The sequence below is a fragment of the Chrysemys picta genome, chromosome 1 (genome assembly GCF_011386835.1).
Source record: "Chrysemys picta bellii isolate R12L10 chromosome 1, ASM1138683v2, whole genome shotgun sequence".
Taxonomy (NCBI): domain Eukaryota; kingdom Metazoa; phylum Chordata; order Testudines; family Emydidae; genus Chrysemys; species Chrysemys picta.
This window is the reverse complement of record NC_088791.1, coordinates 58,697,694-58,713,727: the sequence shown is the minus strand read 5'-3', so window position 1 is coordinate 58,713,727 and position 16,034 is coordinate 58,697,694. Positions and strand designations below refer to the sequence as shown.

At 38.4% G+C, this 16,034-nt stretch overlaps 1 long non-coding RNA gene across 3 annotated transcripts in view; it reads right to left on the bottom strand.

Annotated features, from left to right (window-relative positions):
• The window catches only part of LOC135973654 (uncharacterized), a 78,285-nt gene that overhangs the window by 60,103 nt on the left and 2,148 nt on the right, over positions 1-16,034 (bottom strand). The window contains exon 2 of one of the 3 annotated variants that reach the window (XR_010590593.1): positions 14,535-14,611. The exons of the other annotated variants lie outside the window; for them this stretch is intronic. This is a non-coding gene — a long non-coding RNA (uncharacterized LOC135973654). The remainder of the gene's footprint in view (positions 1-14,534; positions 14,612-16,034) is intronic. 3 annotated transcript variants of the gene reach the window in all.

Genomic DNA, 16,034 nt, shown 5'->3' with positions numbered 1-16,034 from the left:
CATTATAAATGCTGGAGGCAAAGCGGGGTTTGCGGTGGAGGCTGATAGCTCACAATCCCCCAGGTAATAACCCTGTGACCCCCTGAGGGGTCCCAACCCCCAGTTTGAGAACCCCTGCATTAGATCATGTTATACCTTTCTCTGCTAGATTGAACAGCCCGTTATTAAATATCTGTTCCCTATGCAGATACTTATAGACTGTACTCAAGTCACCCCTTAGCCTTCTCTTTGTTAAACTAAACAGATTGAGCTCCGTGAGTCCACCACTATAATCCATTCTAATCCTTTAATCATTCTCATAGCTCTTTTCTGAATACTCTCCAATATAACATCATCCTTTTGAACTGCGAATACCAGAACTGTACACAATATTCCAGCAGTGTCGCACCAGTGCCAAATACAGGGATAAAATGACCTCTCCACTCCTACTTAGCATTCTCCTGTTCATGCATCCAAGGATTTCATCAGACCCTTTGGCCATAACATTGCACGGGGAGCGTATGTTCAGCTGGTTATCCACTATGACCCACAAATCTTTTGCAGAGTCACTGCTTCCCAGGATAGAGTCTCCCATCCTGAAAGTGTGGCTGCATTCTTTGTTCCTAGATTAATACATTTACATTTAACCATATTAAAATGCAGATTGTTTGCTTGCTGCTGTTTACCAAATGATCCAGATTGCTCTGTATCACCAACCTGTCCTCTTCATTATTTTCCACTCCCCCAATTTTTGTGTCATCTGCAAACTTTATTAGAGATTTTTTGGTTTTCTCCAGATCACTGATTAAAAAATGTTAAATAGCACAGGACCAAGAACCAATCTCTGTGGGACCCACTAGAAACACACCCATTTACAATTACATTTTGAGACCTACCAATTAGCCAGGTTTTAATCTATTTAATGTGTGCCATGTTAATTTTATATCTTTCTAGTTTTTTAATCAAAATGTCATGTGGAACCAAGTCAAATGCTTTACAAAAGTCTAAGTAACCAAATTTGTAATCTCATTAAAAATTATATCGAGTTAGTTTGACAGAATCAGTGGTTTGAGCATTAGCCTGCTAAACCCAGAGTTGTGAGTTCAATCCTTGAGGGGGCCATTTAGGGATCTGGGGCAAAAAAATCTGTCTGCAGATTGGTCCTGCTTTGAGCAGGGGGTTGGACTAGATGACCTCCTGAGGTCCCTTCCAACCCTGATATTCTATGATTCTATTCTCCATAAATGCATGTTGACTTGCAATAATTATATTACCCTCCTTTAATTCTTTATTAGACAAGTCCCATATCAGCCACTCCATTATTTTGCCCAGAATTGATATCAGGCTGGCAAGCTCATAATTACCCAGGTTATCCCATTTACCCATTTTTAAATATTGGCACAATAGCTTTCCTCAGTCTTCTGGAACTTCCTTGGTATTCCAATACTGATTGAAAAGCAACATTAATGGTCCAGTGAGCTCCTGGGCCAACTCTTTTAAAAATCTTGGATGCTGATTTATAAATGTCTAGCTTTAGTAGCTATGCTGTTTAACATCCTCCTGAAATACTTGTGGAATAGAAAGAGTCTTAACATATGAGATGACTACATCATTTCCCCCACCACCACCCCCAAATATAGAAGAACAATAGTTATTGAACTATTCTGCCTTTTCCACATTATTATTGATAATTCTATCATTTCCATCTCATAATGGATCTGTGCAGTATTATTTTTGTTTCTAATATACTTTAAAAACTCCTTATTGTCATTAACTCTGCTGGCCATAGATTTCTCCTTGGCTTTCTGTTTCCCTTATCAATTTTCTATAATTTCTACCTTCTGATTTATATTCATTACTGTCAACTTCCACTTTCTTCCATTTTTTATATTTTTTTATAGCTGCCATCACTTTCCCTCTAATTCAGGTCGGGTTTATTTAACCAATAGAGCCTTCTTCCTCAATTGTGGCTTTTGGGGCATCTAGTAAAGTGTTCTTACACAATGCCAAATGATCATTCACATGTTTTGATTAAATTCTTCCTCCCAGCTGATTTGCTCATAATTGTTTTCAGCTTTGTGAAATTAGCCTTTTTGAACCACCAAACATGTGTTTATGTGAGAACATAAAATGGAGTTGTCTACCTTATAGAAACAGCATAATACCCATACAGCATAATAAAGCATGAAAGAAGTAATATTAAAAGTTATTAGGAATTGTGAACAAAAAATCAGTGTTGTGTGTAGCTTTGTCACAGACAATGCTACAAATATAGCAAAGATGGAATAAATCTAGAAGAGGATAATGAAGTGAGCCTGTAATTTATAATACATAGATCCTCATTTGATGCATCTTTTAGCCAAAGACTTAGATACTCCAAGAATAAGGGAAATTGTTGTTGAACCTGTAAAATACTCCTGTGATAATCACTTGGGTTCTGTTTCACTGAAGAATGACAGAGGATCAGAACTAATTCTCCCCCGAGATGTACAATGGTTGATTGTTTTCAGCTACTTATTAAAATCGGGCCTATCCTGATGACACTTTGTGAGGAAAATCATGACAAAATATAGATGGAACTATTGCAGCCACAGTAGTCAACATCAAACTAAAGAGAAATGTAGATGATACACTGAAGATACTGAAACTGATTTCCAAATCTTTGGAAAAAATACAGAAAGAGAGCTACTCTATTGTTAATACAAGATAGCTACTCTATTGCTAATGAAATTTGAAATTTGGAAAGGACTTTAAGAAACACTGCAGAAAGAAATGCTCAACCACAAAATTAAGCTGCAGGCAGTGAAGAAGCAGATGGATCAAGCACTCATTCTGCCTCCTTTTCTTGCAAATATTCCCATTCCCCAAAAGTACCAGGGTAATTGTCTAACTGCAGAAGAGGAAGATGCTACTATGACATGGGCATCTAATAAGCATCCATTAATTATACCAACGATAATAAATTTCAAGGCTGGAGATAAACCATTCAAGCAATACTTGTTTGCTGCCAAAGTTTTAAAGAAGGTCAAACCACTGAACTGGTGGAAGTAATTGACTAAGCACCTGGAGCCAGAGTTTGTTGAAGTGCTAAACCATCTTTTGACAGTAGCCTTTTCCACAGGTGCAGAGAGAATATTTTCTCCATTTGAACTAGTTCATTCAAAGCTGAGAAACCAAATGGGAGCTGAAAAAGCAGGAAATCTTGTTTTTCCTCTTCCAATCTATGAATAACAATCAAGTGGGACAAGATGAGATCTATTAGTTCTAAAACCTTGAAGGACATGGTGGCTAGAAACAATCACTTCAATTCACTAACTACAGATAATACTTCTTTTGTTTAAAAAAATCTGTTAGTTTTAAATGCAAAACATGTTGTGAGAAATTTACTCCCCATCCCCATGTATCCAGTACATTTAAGGTCGTTTTATTTAACTAATAAAAAACAATTTTTAAATTCTGGTTTTGTGAATTTTTAATTGAATTCCTGCAAAACAAGATTAAAACCAATTATTTAAAGTTTTTCTAACTGCTGATTTAAATCACGATTAAATCTTGATTAAATTGGCGATTTAAATCTTTGTATTTTAAATCAATCATGCTCATTATCATGCAGATTAAAAAATGGACATTATCTGCGATGAAAGGTTTACTTGAGACAATGAATCTCACTTTTCTTATGTGAGTATAGATTTAGACTTCTTTTTACAAATGTTAAAAGTAATTCGATAAACCACCTATTGCCATTAAAAGATTTATTTTACATATAAAATGACATAATAGAAATGTCTGGAAACAGTATGTTGAATTCCATTTGCAGTTTTCTAGCAATATTGTAAAAAGGCAAATTAATCATGCTTTTAATCATGGATTAACTAAAATGTGCCCCAGAATCTTTTGGGCTTCAATGTCAGCAGGTGATCAAATGCTCCAATTTGTTGGAGATTAATACAGTGACGTCAGCCATGGCCTTTTTCTAATTACACAAATAATGTACGCAGAAAATCCCTGGATTACACTTCTTTCTGAAATAAAGCAATCTAGTGTTATCTGGTGCACAGTAAACTTGAATCAAATTACATGCATATTAGACATATTAAGAAATATACATCATTTCAGAATCAAAAGTATTATCCATGCCTGAATGCTTGGGTTTTTCAAAAACAATCTGTACCTGGGCTTATATTTTTAAAGAAATCTAATCAGCGATAGCACAAAAAAGAGTAATAGCTTTCTTATTATTATGTATTCCAGAAAAGAGTTCTTATTAACACAAGACCTAGACACTAAATTCCCAGCTAGAGATAGCTCAGTAACAACCAAATATGGGATTGACTAACTACAGGAGCATGACCTTTTTTATTGTTTTTGACAGGAAAAAAATGGGCTTTCTGCACAGAATAAGTTCATACCTCGTGTTTGGGTTCTTTATGCTTTCTCCATATTCCATGCTACTGGAGATCCATCTCTCAGGTTTACTTTACAAAGATAACAAGAACTGAGAGCTAGAAGTTAAAGCCAGACATATTCAATTTAGAAATAAGGCACACCTTTTTAACAGTAAGACTGATTAATCATTGGAACAAACTACCAAGGGAAGTGGTGGATTCTCCGTCTCTTGACATCTCCAGATCAAGACTGGATGCCTTTCTGGAACATATACAAGTTACTGTCTATACACTATGGCTTGTGCTATACATGTGGCCAGAGTAGATGATCTAATGGCCCCTTCAAGCCTTAAAATCTATGAAGTGGTTAAGGGAATGTTGTAACATTGCTCCTGTTTCTTGTTCAGTCCCTTAAAGTCAATAAGGTGTTTTCCATTTACTTCCTTGGGCATTTGATCCGCCTTATGTGCATATCTATATTCTTGGAAGTTTACGATAGGGAGATAACTTTGCTGACAGGAAATATTAGCTTTAAAGTTGGGAAACTAATGACAAATAAATATTTAGTTACTGGATATTGAAAAAGGAAGGTAAGCTCTGTCTCAAAAACCCATTTCCCTTGCATTAAAGAGAAGCCTCACTGGTTTGGTTTAAAACAGTGGCTCTCAGCCTTTCCAGACTACTGTACCCCGTTCAGGAGTCTGATTTATCTTGCGTACCCCCAAGTTTCACCTCACGTAAAAACTACTTGCTTACAAAATCAGACATAAAAATACAAAAGTGTCACAGCATTCTATTACTGAAAAATTGCTCACTTTCTCATTTTTATCATATAATTATAAAATAAATCAATTGGAATATAAATATTGTAATTACATTTCAGTATGTAGAGCAGTATAAACAAATCGTTGTCTCTATGAAATTTTAGTTTGTATTGACTTTGCTAGTGCCACTAGGCAAATATCTGAGTTGATATACCCCCTGGAAGACTTCTGTGTACACCCAGGGGTACGTGTACCCTAGTTGAGAACACTGAGCTAAGTCCCCATTTCATACTCCACAAGGGAGACACTACTGCAAACCAAACCAAGTCACAAGGGGTGTCATTCTTACTCAAGCTATATTCAGGCCGTGACTTGCTAGGGTTCCCATCTTTTAACAATTTTTAAATTACTTGAGGTCAGTTCATTGGCCCAGAAAGAGGGGAATGTGAAATAGAGGCAGTGTTGCCTTGTAGATACAGCAGGACTGGACAAGACTGGAAATCAAGAAATTGAGTTTCTATTCCTGGCTCTATCACTGACCTGCAGTGTGACCATGAGCAAGATATTTAATTTCTCTGTGCTTGAGTTTCCTCATCTGTAAAATGAAGACAATGATACTGACCCATCTTTGTAAAGCACTTTGAGATCTATGGATGAAAATTGCTATATAAGACCTAGGCAGCATTACTATTCTGATCACCGGATCTCTTCTAGTTTTTGGAAAGGACAAACATTGAGCTAAACAAATCACATAGTGGTTGAGAAAAATGAAGGGCTGGATTCTTTTTCTCGCCCTTTTGATCCAGTAAATTGGAAGGAGTACCAAATGTGTGCTGATGGAGCCAAAGTACTAGCACAGACACTGTGTATGGACATAAGGAGATCATCCATCAATGCCACTAGAGCAATCTCTGTGTCACATCTTACTCGTCAACCTGATTGTGAAGGGTGCAGGACATTTCCCTACAATAGTGATTTTGGCGATTGTTCACTCCACCTTTCTCTGTGATTTTTCCCATGAAGTAGAGGTTGATTGTAAGGCAATAGTTAATAGGACACTGGTGTCATCTGTGGGTTCTGGAGGACCAACTGGATATGGCATACTTAAGGCTGGCTGGTAGATTGGTTTCTGCAAAGAAGGTGTAAATGATCTGTGTTAGTAGTGGGCCTAGGTGCTCTGCATTGGCTTTCCCCTACCATTAGAGGCACTGGGGCTGTTTCACGTGTAGTGATCAATAATTTCTTAGAGTTTCTAGGGTTTCCATTTTCATTACTGGGCCAAACTCTGTCAAAGAGGAGGTATGATCCTCTCTCCTTACTTCATCTTGTTTCCTCATTGTGGTGAGTCTGTCCTGGATTTGCAGGATCTTTCTGAAGATTAAATTAAGAGCTATCGCAAGTGGCATAGTGCTTGGATATAAGGCTGAATGAAGACAGCCTAGTGAGATCAATCATTTCGCTATTCAGAAAAGTCCTGCCAGTCAGGATTTTGCTGACAGGATGCAGAGGAGACAGCGGTTTCTTGGGCTATGAATGTTTATGAAGCTACTTATGAAAATTAGATATGGAATTAAATGTTACCTAGAACCATTCAATGTAGCTAAACAATGTGGAATGAGTGAGCACCTCTACCTGGGGCTATGTCCCCAATCCAGCAATGAGCTCTGTGAAGGAGGACCCCTGAATCCATACAGATCCATTAGGGCACCGATTCAGAATTCATTGCCGAAGGGGGTCCTGTATCTGAAACTTTTAATGAACTGTACTATTAATTATACTGAACAGGATCCAGATTAGACTTTTCCCACTTAAATGAAAAACAAAGAGTTAAGGGGAAATGTTGTTTTAGTTAATCCCACACACAGTGAACAATATTCATCGCTTTTAATTTTTTCAGAGAGGATCTTAGCATGCTTTGTTGTTGTTTTTGGTCCATGCAGACACTACTCCACATTGATCTATTTGTAAACATAAAAATAACAAACACAAAAATAAAAATGATAATTTGCACAACCTGTGACAAATCACTTAGTGCTGCTAATCCCACTCACCAGATGGTATAGAGCTATAATCAAAAGCAGTGCTGAGAGAAATACAGTCCACATTTGTACATTTTAATTATTTTCAGATGAAAGACAGATATAGCTGTTCTTATTTATCTAGAGGGCACGTACAATAGGCTTTGTCATACAATCTCAAAACAACAAAATACTACTAATCAAAATATTGCTCTAGGCTAGATTTTCAAATGCTGTACATTAATTTGTACAATGTGGGTATGGATAGAGCTGCAGTTACGTGTTTTTTTTTTAATATTTATGATTTTTGACATTTTGTATTTTCTGTGATGCAGGGCCGGCTCCAGCATTTCTGCTGCCCCAAGCAAAAAAAAGAAAAAAAAAAAGCTGCGATCATGATCGCGATCGGCGGCGGCAATTGGAAAAAAAAAAACGCCGCGATTGGTGGTCGCGGCAGTTCAGCGGCAGGTCCTTCGCTCCTAGAGGGAGTGAGGGACCTGCCGCCCCCGAATTGCCGCAGGTGCCACCCCTCTCCCTTGGCCGCCCCAAGCACCTGCTTGTTAAGCTGGTGCCTGGAGCCGGCCCTGCTGTGATGTGCTTGGGCAGATATGATGATACACTGTTGAACTAATTTCACCAAGAACCTTGAGCGTTGCCAAGTTAAATGCCAGGTCTGCATGGGAGGCTAATAGAGAGCAAGAGTTCAGTGACAACATTGTGGTGACACAAGAACTAGACTAGTGAACACTGAGGGGGCTTGTGCACACTACCACTTATGTCAGTATAACTTATGTCACTCAGGGATGTGAATAAGTCACCCCCCCTGAGCGACGTAAATTACACCAACCTAAGCTCTAGTCAGGACAGCACTATGTCGGTGGGAGATGATCTCTCCCATACAGCATCTTTACCAAACATGCTACAGCGGGACAGCTGCACCAATGCAGCTGCGCCAATGTAGCGCTTCTAGTGTAAACTAGCCCTGAGTATAATCTTCAGTTCCCATAGGGGAAATGAGTATTCTTGCCTCCTCATGATTAAATCAAACAAGAAGACAGAGAGCACATAGATAGTTACGCAAAAACAGAGGGCCTTGGGGGTAGAGAACAGAGCCCCAATCCTGTACCATGCCTATATGGAATGCCACTGAAGTCTAGATCCAGCCTGGTGCAGCACTCTGACAACAGGTAGGGTTGGGGCCTAATGTCTGTGATACTTGATGCAAAACAATGCCTAGATATTTGTTCAAGAAAAAATGCCCATTTTTATTACATTATGTTTCTATCACACACAAAAAAAGCTTTGTTAAAAGAACTCTGTTAAGGTTGCAAAGTCAAGCACTCAAAAGTTAGGAAATGTTAGGTTTACAGTTGCCTGTGAATTCTTACTTCAGCCCCCTTGTATGTATGCATTATGAAACGGTCTTTAATTACATGATATACTATTTTTATTCTCATCATTCCACCCCACACATCACCCTGCCCTAGGTCCAGCTCTTCTCCCCTCTGCACTCAAATCAGGCAGCTAAGAGACAATTGGGCAATGAAAAGTTAGTTGTTGAGGAATGCTCATGAACAGAAGGGTCTGGGTGATCAAAAATAGAGAAGATTAATTAATTACCAACATAAATTAACAACAAAAGCTAATTATTATAATCCTGGAGCAAAAAAAACGAGCTATATTTAAACTCCAAAGGAAGATACTTGGACTTCAGACTGCTAATCTCATTCACATAATGTAGATGGTAAGAACCCTTCTAATAACATGCGTGTGGATTTTATTGGCCTATTTGTGTTCATTAAAAGCAGCTGCTCTCAATGGCCAAGAGAAAATGAGCTTAAAGCAGTGGAAAGACAAACCTGATTGGTTATAACACAGCACTTTACCTCCCCATGTGTTGTTTTTCTAGCTTCTTAAAAAGAGAAGCAGTTAGATGTCTGCCAGAAAAACATGGTCATTGCTGAGGGAACAGGGAGTTGAACAAGTAATAAAAGCATCTTGTCTGATAAAAGCAGTTCTAGTTCCACAGGCGAGGTGCTGAGGAAAACTCTCCCTCTCTCTTATCAGCAGGTTGAGATAGCATTTTATTTTCACTGAAATGTATTTTTGTCTTTTTAAAATATTCAATTTGTTAATATATTCCAATAAAACAATATATCATTAAGCTGATTTTTAAAGTTTCCTTGAATTCTGCAGTGCATAGAGATAAAAAAATGTATACAAACAGCCAATGGTAATCTGACATGCATGGCTATTTTATAAATCTCATCCTTTCTGTTACTCCCTGAAGTTAGTGGTGGAGAATTTTCAAATGGTAAATTAGATACCATCATGCCCCTAGGCTGTATCAAATTTTGTATTTTAAATGTGTGACAGATGTGAAAAGTCTTAAGGACAGAAATAAATATAATCCAAGAAGGAAAACAGATAAATGCATACATAAATAAAATAAGATGAGAGACCCGAAAACAGTAATAACAGATTAATGAGTTTACCTAAATAAATCGGGAACTCCACCCCTGCAATGGGATTTTTAAAGCATCTTGAACTGAACAGTTTAGAAGGTTCAAAGTTTCAGTTACTGGAATTACCCATGATGTTTTTTTAACTTCATTCATACTTCCCTATATAAATCTACAGTCTTCATATCTGTGAATCAATTAATTGTATTAGCCTCCCATATGACCCAATCTACCAACGCTGGTTAAGCTATGGGCTTGTCTACATGGTGGAGTAATGAACTCTACAAGGGTGTGATTTCTAAAGCACACTAATGTGCTGCACATTAAATGGTCTGTGTAGACCAGAGGTGGGCAAGCTACGGCCCACGGGCCACATCCGGCCTGCAGGACCGTCCTGCCAGGCCCCTGAGCTCCCGGCCGGGAAACCTAGTCCCAGCCCTTCCCTCACTTTTGCCCCTCCCCCGCAGCCACGCCGCCACACGGGCCACACTCTGGCTCCCCACTCCCGTTGGGCAGGGTGGGGAACGCAGCTGTTCATCCATTGACCATGCTTGGCATTAAAAAACACAGCTCTATGCCCACAAAGTCAGTCCCTGGAAAGTGTTTTTCTTATATTCTTTTTTCAAAATGGCAAATTAAAGCTTAAAAATACATCTAAAACAAAATGGGCCATGTTCATCTCTGGTGATAACTCCAGCAAAGGCAATGCAGTTACACCGAGAATTAATTTTGACCAGTAACTGCCCTTACAAGCTAAGCATCTTACAGACATGCATGGTTTTCTTGTGCTGCTATATAATTTTCAATGTGCTGCTTGAAAATTCCTTGCTAAGTGCTGAAAGAGACATTATTGTATATTCTATAATAAGTATTATGGACTATTTTACAACGGGGGCAAATTTAACATTTGCTAACATTAAGAAATGTTTGTAGACCCTTCAGTGGTAAAATGTATGACAATTGTAAAATTATTATTTTAGCAAAATGTATTTATTAAAACACATTAGAAGGGGATTTTTTTAAGTTTATAGGGGAATTATTATTGTTAATGTTCTTAGCACTGACAATGTATTTGACATTGTACCGTACCACAAAAAGAAGAACGTTTCCATAACTACTTTCAGTCTAATGGATCGTTTGGTATAGAGGCAAGAAGGCAGAGGAAGGATCCTGATGTTTTTGGAAGATGGAGACAGCTAGCAATAATTCCCTGCAACAAAAATTTCTACTGGTGAGGTGTTCGTCTAGATTTGGAACAGGATACAGTCATGTCCTAATTAATGGACTGTTAGCTTCACACTTTTTGTGTCCATATCTCATCAGCAATCAGGAAGGGAAAGGGCTGTTTTTCACATCAGTAACATTTAATAAAAGAAAGACAATTACCCTACTTCATTACAATTGCTCAAACCCAAAAGCATTCTTGTTAAAAACCTTCTTATGATTTAATGTGACATGAAGCATCAGATGAAGCTTCATGTTGTGCAACAGCACAATCATTAAGCTGCATCATGTCATAGGCTAGCTTGTCAAAATTAAACAAGAAACCAACAACTGAGAATTCATTATTGTCTAAATTGTTGTCAGACAGTTTGGTACGTCCCTGGGTCATGATTTCTCCATGACATGTCATATTTCTACTTATAGTCAAATGGCCCAATTCTGCGAGCTTAGTGACTCAGCTCAGCTCCCGCTGATTTCTGGAAGGTCCTCATCAATTTGCAGGTTTAGGCCCTAAAGTCTCAAATAGAAAAAATAAATGATATTTCGCACACTGAGAAGGAAAAAATATTTAGATCTCCTTAATTTTTAGCCTCTCAGCTATGGCCTGGAACCTACAGACCCGAAAATAGGTATCTCGGTGTCAACACTCCAGATTTGGGGTATAAACAGTGAAGCAGCTACAAACAGTAATATCATTTTGCATTTCTATAGTATTTTCAAAGCCCTGCACAAACATTAATAAAACCGTGAATCAATCTGATCATTTTTAAGGAAATGCAGAAAAAATACATGCAAATATGTTACTGCTACATAAGATAACAGTCTATACTACTGATGGGCCAATCCAGCAATTTATATACTGCCAGAATCATTGACATGAATAGGAGTTTTGCCTTCATGAGGAATTAAGGGACAAGTTCTTCAGTGCTGGGCGGGAGGAGGGGAGGGTATTATTATTTTATTTAAAGAAAGTTAATATTTTCCTGTAGTTATATTAGTGATATGATCAAATTAAATTTGGCGTAAGATTTTATTAAATCTAAGGCAAATAGAAATGTTTGTTTCAGTTTAAACAAAAATTCCAATGAAGACAGTTCTCTTTAAATAAGCCCACAGCCCCCTACAATGTTTGTAACCCAAACACTGCAGAACTAAAAACCTGGAGATTAATTTTATTTCATTGATTCATTATCCAAGTTGAGAGAAATGCAAAAAGAAAACAAAGCCCATGAAAGATGACCTGGAAACTGGATTTTTATAATAATTCACTTCACTAATCTTGGCCTGCTCCAGAGCTCATTGATATCAATAGAAATACCACCCATCATACAGGTAAAGACATTTGTTTGTTTGTAACATGGATTTTAGGATGGCAGTGTTCCTTGAAACATTATATCTAGCCATAAACCATTACATAAAAAATCACTTCAGCTAGGTGCCCTTGGAAGAAAAGTTTGATTTACAATAGCTTTCATACACAAGCCTGCTAGCTGAGAATTATTTTATAAACTGTAAGCCAGGTTGACAATAAATTCACAATCTCTGTTATTTGCTAAACTAGCCACTGCTTTGTTTCAGTCTCTAAATTTAGAGTTCTTTAAATGATGATGGAAATTCAGTTATAAATATTACTGAACAATATTAAAATAGGCTGGAAACTGTTGAAAGAATTTTCTAAAGAGTATAAACTATAGCTGGAAAATTTGCCTCTTCTCTCCCCGATAGTGCTTTCCTATTTTAAGCTACTTTTCCACAGATCGCTTGTTTCAGGCATACTGAGTACATGGCAATACATTTTAGATAACCCCTTGTATCATTTGATAGGCTCTTTTGTTCTTAACAAAACCCTGTTTACTGTGGAGCCTTTCTTGATTTTGATCATTTAATTAACTGGAGAAATGTTTAATAAATCCACACACAATGCCTTTTAAATCTATTTTACATTATTAATACCCTGCAGTTCCATCTACTAAGGCACAATATTGGTGCATATTTCTCCATTTTGACATATACTGTCAGCTCTATTGGGTATTTACAGCATTTAAATAAAATCTTTCCCTGTTTATACACCCATGGTGGTGGGTCCTCATGAAAGCCAGGGATTTCAGAAGCAGAAAAGCATGTTCACAGTTGAGGATTATTTTCACACTGTGGGCCAGATTCATCTCTGGAGTAATTTAGGCTCCAGTTGAGTTACCGGAGGGATGAAATTGTCTTCTCTTTTTGTCCCACATCATTTAAGCAAAAGGATGTTCAGAGTGTTTTAGTCACCCTTTCCTCCACAGCTCCCCCCAAAATCCTGTCCATGTTTTGGATTTCCTGCCTCCTTTTTAAGAGGCCAGGGAGTGTGCAGTTTTCCCTGATGTAGTGTCTACAGCTGCTAAAATACTCTCTCCGCATACAGGACACCTTGGGACTCAGTGCAGTTTTATCTCATTTCCTTTACAGACAGATCAACAGTCACGGTTAAGTGGTGTCAGCAGCAAAGCTCCCAGAGAGGCCTGTTGAAATCTGCCTCCTCGTCCCTTAAAAGGGGGCATGACCATGAAGAATGTCAAATGGGCATTAATCTACCTGCACAAATACTGAAGAGGCAACTGAAGATTCAATTAACAGATTTAATTAAAACCGTAAGAACGGCCATATTGGGTCAGACCAATGGTCCATCTAGCCCAGTATCCTATCTTCCGACAGTGGTCAGTGCCAGATGCGTCAGAGGGAGTGAACAGAACAGGGTAATTTATTGAGTGATCCAACCCCTATCATCCAGTCCCAGTTTCTAGCAGTCAGAGGTTTAAGGACACCCAGAGCATGGGACTGCATTCCTGACCATCTTGGCTAATAGCCATTAATGAACCTATCCTCCATGAACTTATCTAATTCTTTTTCGAACCCAGTAATAGTTTTGTCCTTCACAACATCCCTGACAATGAGTTCCAAGGGTGACAGTGTGTTTTGTGAAGTACTTCATTTTGTTTGTTTTAAACCTGCTGCCTATTCATTTCATTGGGTGACCCCTGGTTCTTGTGGTATGTGAAGGGGTAAATAACACTTCCTTATTCACTTTTTCCACATCCATTCATGATTTTATAGACCTCTAGCATATCCCCCTATGACATTCCAGGGGACAATCCAGACCAGTGAGGGGCTGTGTCACCACTTGCCCTGCAACCTAAGGTGTCTCACAGTGCTTTGCAGCTGTAACTCCCAACCTTGGCTCCTCACGAACAGCCAAACAGCATGCAGGTCACAGCCTGAGTGCTGTGTAGTCACAGCCCTCGTCTCCCAACTCTGACCCCAGCAGCCTGTCCTCAAACACCAACCACACTCTGGCTTCCAGCAGCCTTGGTTACTACTTGCAGAGTGACCTGAATGTACTCTCAGTCCCGGATTTTCCCCCAACGACGTTTGTCCTGCACTGTCCAGCCCTCTCCTGGATAGTTCAGATATATTAGGTCCATTGACCTTCTAAGGGCATCAACATATAACAGTCTGCTACCTTAAATGGAGTTACCCAAACAATTCACAACCCTAGATTAGTTCTAATTAAAGAATAAAACAAGTGTATTTATTTACAAAGAGATAGATTTTAACTGAGTACAAGTAATGAGGCATAAAGTCAGGAAGGATTATAAGAAAAATAAAGATAAAGCTCTTTCTAAACTTAACAAACTAGACTTGGTTCAAAGTGAACTTCCTTACCACATGGTTTCAGTACATTGCTGACCAAACTCTCAGGCAAGGAACTGCTCCCAAATTCCAGTGGCTGTTTCTTTTGTCTTTTAAGTGAAAAGAGAGAGAGATGGATAGGGAAAGATACCTTCGGGTGTTTTTGCTTTCTCTTTTATTGTTTATTCACCTTTTGAAATGCATTTACCTGAGAGAGACCCCTAGATAAAGTTCTTTCCAGCTGAAAGAAAGGAAACATAGGGTCTGGTGGGGGGAGAGGTTTCATGCTGTTGTTTGCTAAGAGCAGATATGTTTGTTCCAGCCCATCCCCCTTCCTTGCCAAAGAATGGCCACTTGATAGGTGAAGGCCCATCAACTTTGATGACACCTGACTCGGGCATCAACTTGTCCTTCATCTTTGAGAAACAGGTTTACTCATTCCCTGGACTTATCTGGTACACATATGTCAGTCATGATTTCAGCTTATGTTCATAACTTTACATACAATGTTGCTAAATAAGTTTTACCATGATATTACTGAGCAGAAAGTTATTAGTTTCAAATGATACCTCACAGGGCATATTTTGTTCAAAGATTATTACAGTAGTGTGTAGAGTGTGAATACAAGGGTGCCTTCAGTCACACACACACCCCTTAGTCATCTCTTTTCTAAATTGAACAGTCCCTATCCTCATATGGCCACTGTTCCATAGCCCTAATCATTTTTGTTGCGCTTCTCTGTACTTTTTCCAATTTCAACATATCTTTTTTGAGATGGGACAACCAGAACTACACACAGTATTCAGATGTGGGCATGCCACGGATTTATGTGGCATTATGATATTTTCTGTCTTATTATCTATCCCTTTCCTAATGATTCCTAACATTCTCTTAGCTTTTTTGACAGCCTCTGCATATTGAGCAGATGTTTTCAGAGAACTATCCACGATGATTCCAACATCTCTTTTTTGAGTGGTAACAGCTAATTTAGACCCTGTCATTTTGTATGTATGGCTAGGATAATGCTTTCCAATGTGCATTACTTTGCATTTATCAACACTGAATTTCATCTGCCATTTTCTTCTCCAGTCATCCAGTTTTGTGAGATTCTCTTTGTGACTCTTAGCAGTCTGCTTTGGACTTAACAATCTTGAGTGATTTTGTATCACCTGCAAACTTTGCCACCTCACTGTTTACCCCTTTTTCCAGATCATTTATGAATATGTTGAACAGAACTGGTCCCAATACAGATCCTTGAGGGACACTACTATTTACCTCTCTCCATTGTGAAAAATCACCATTTATTCCTACCTTTTATTTCCTAGCTTTTAACCAGTTTCTGATCTATGACTGCTTACTTTGCTCAAGAGCCTTTGGTGACGGACCTTATCTAAGGCTTTCTGAGAGTCCAAGTACACTATATCCACTGGATCACTCTTGTCCACTTATTTGTTGACACCAACAAAGAATTCTAATAGATTAGCAAGGCATGATTTCCCTTTACAAAAGCCATGTTGACTATTTCCCAACAAA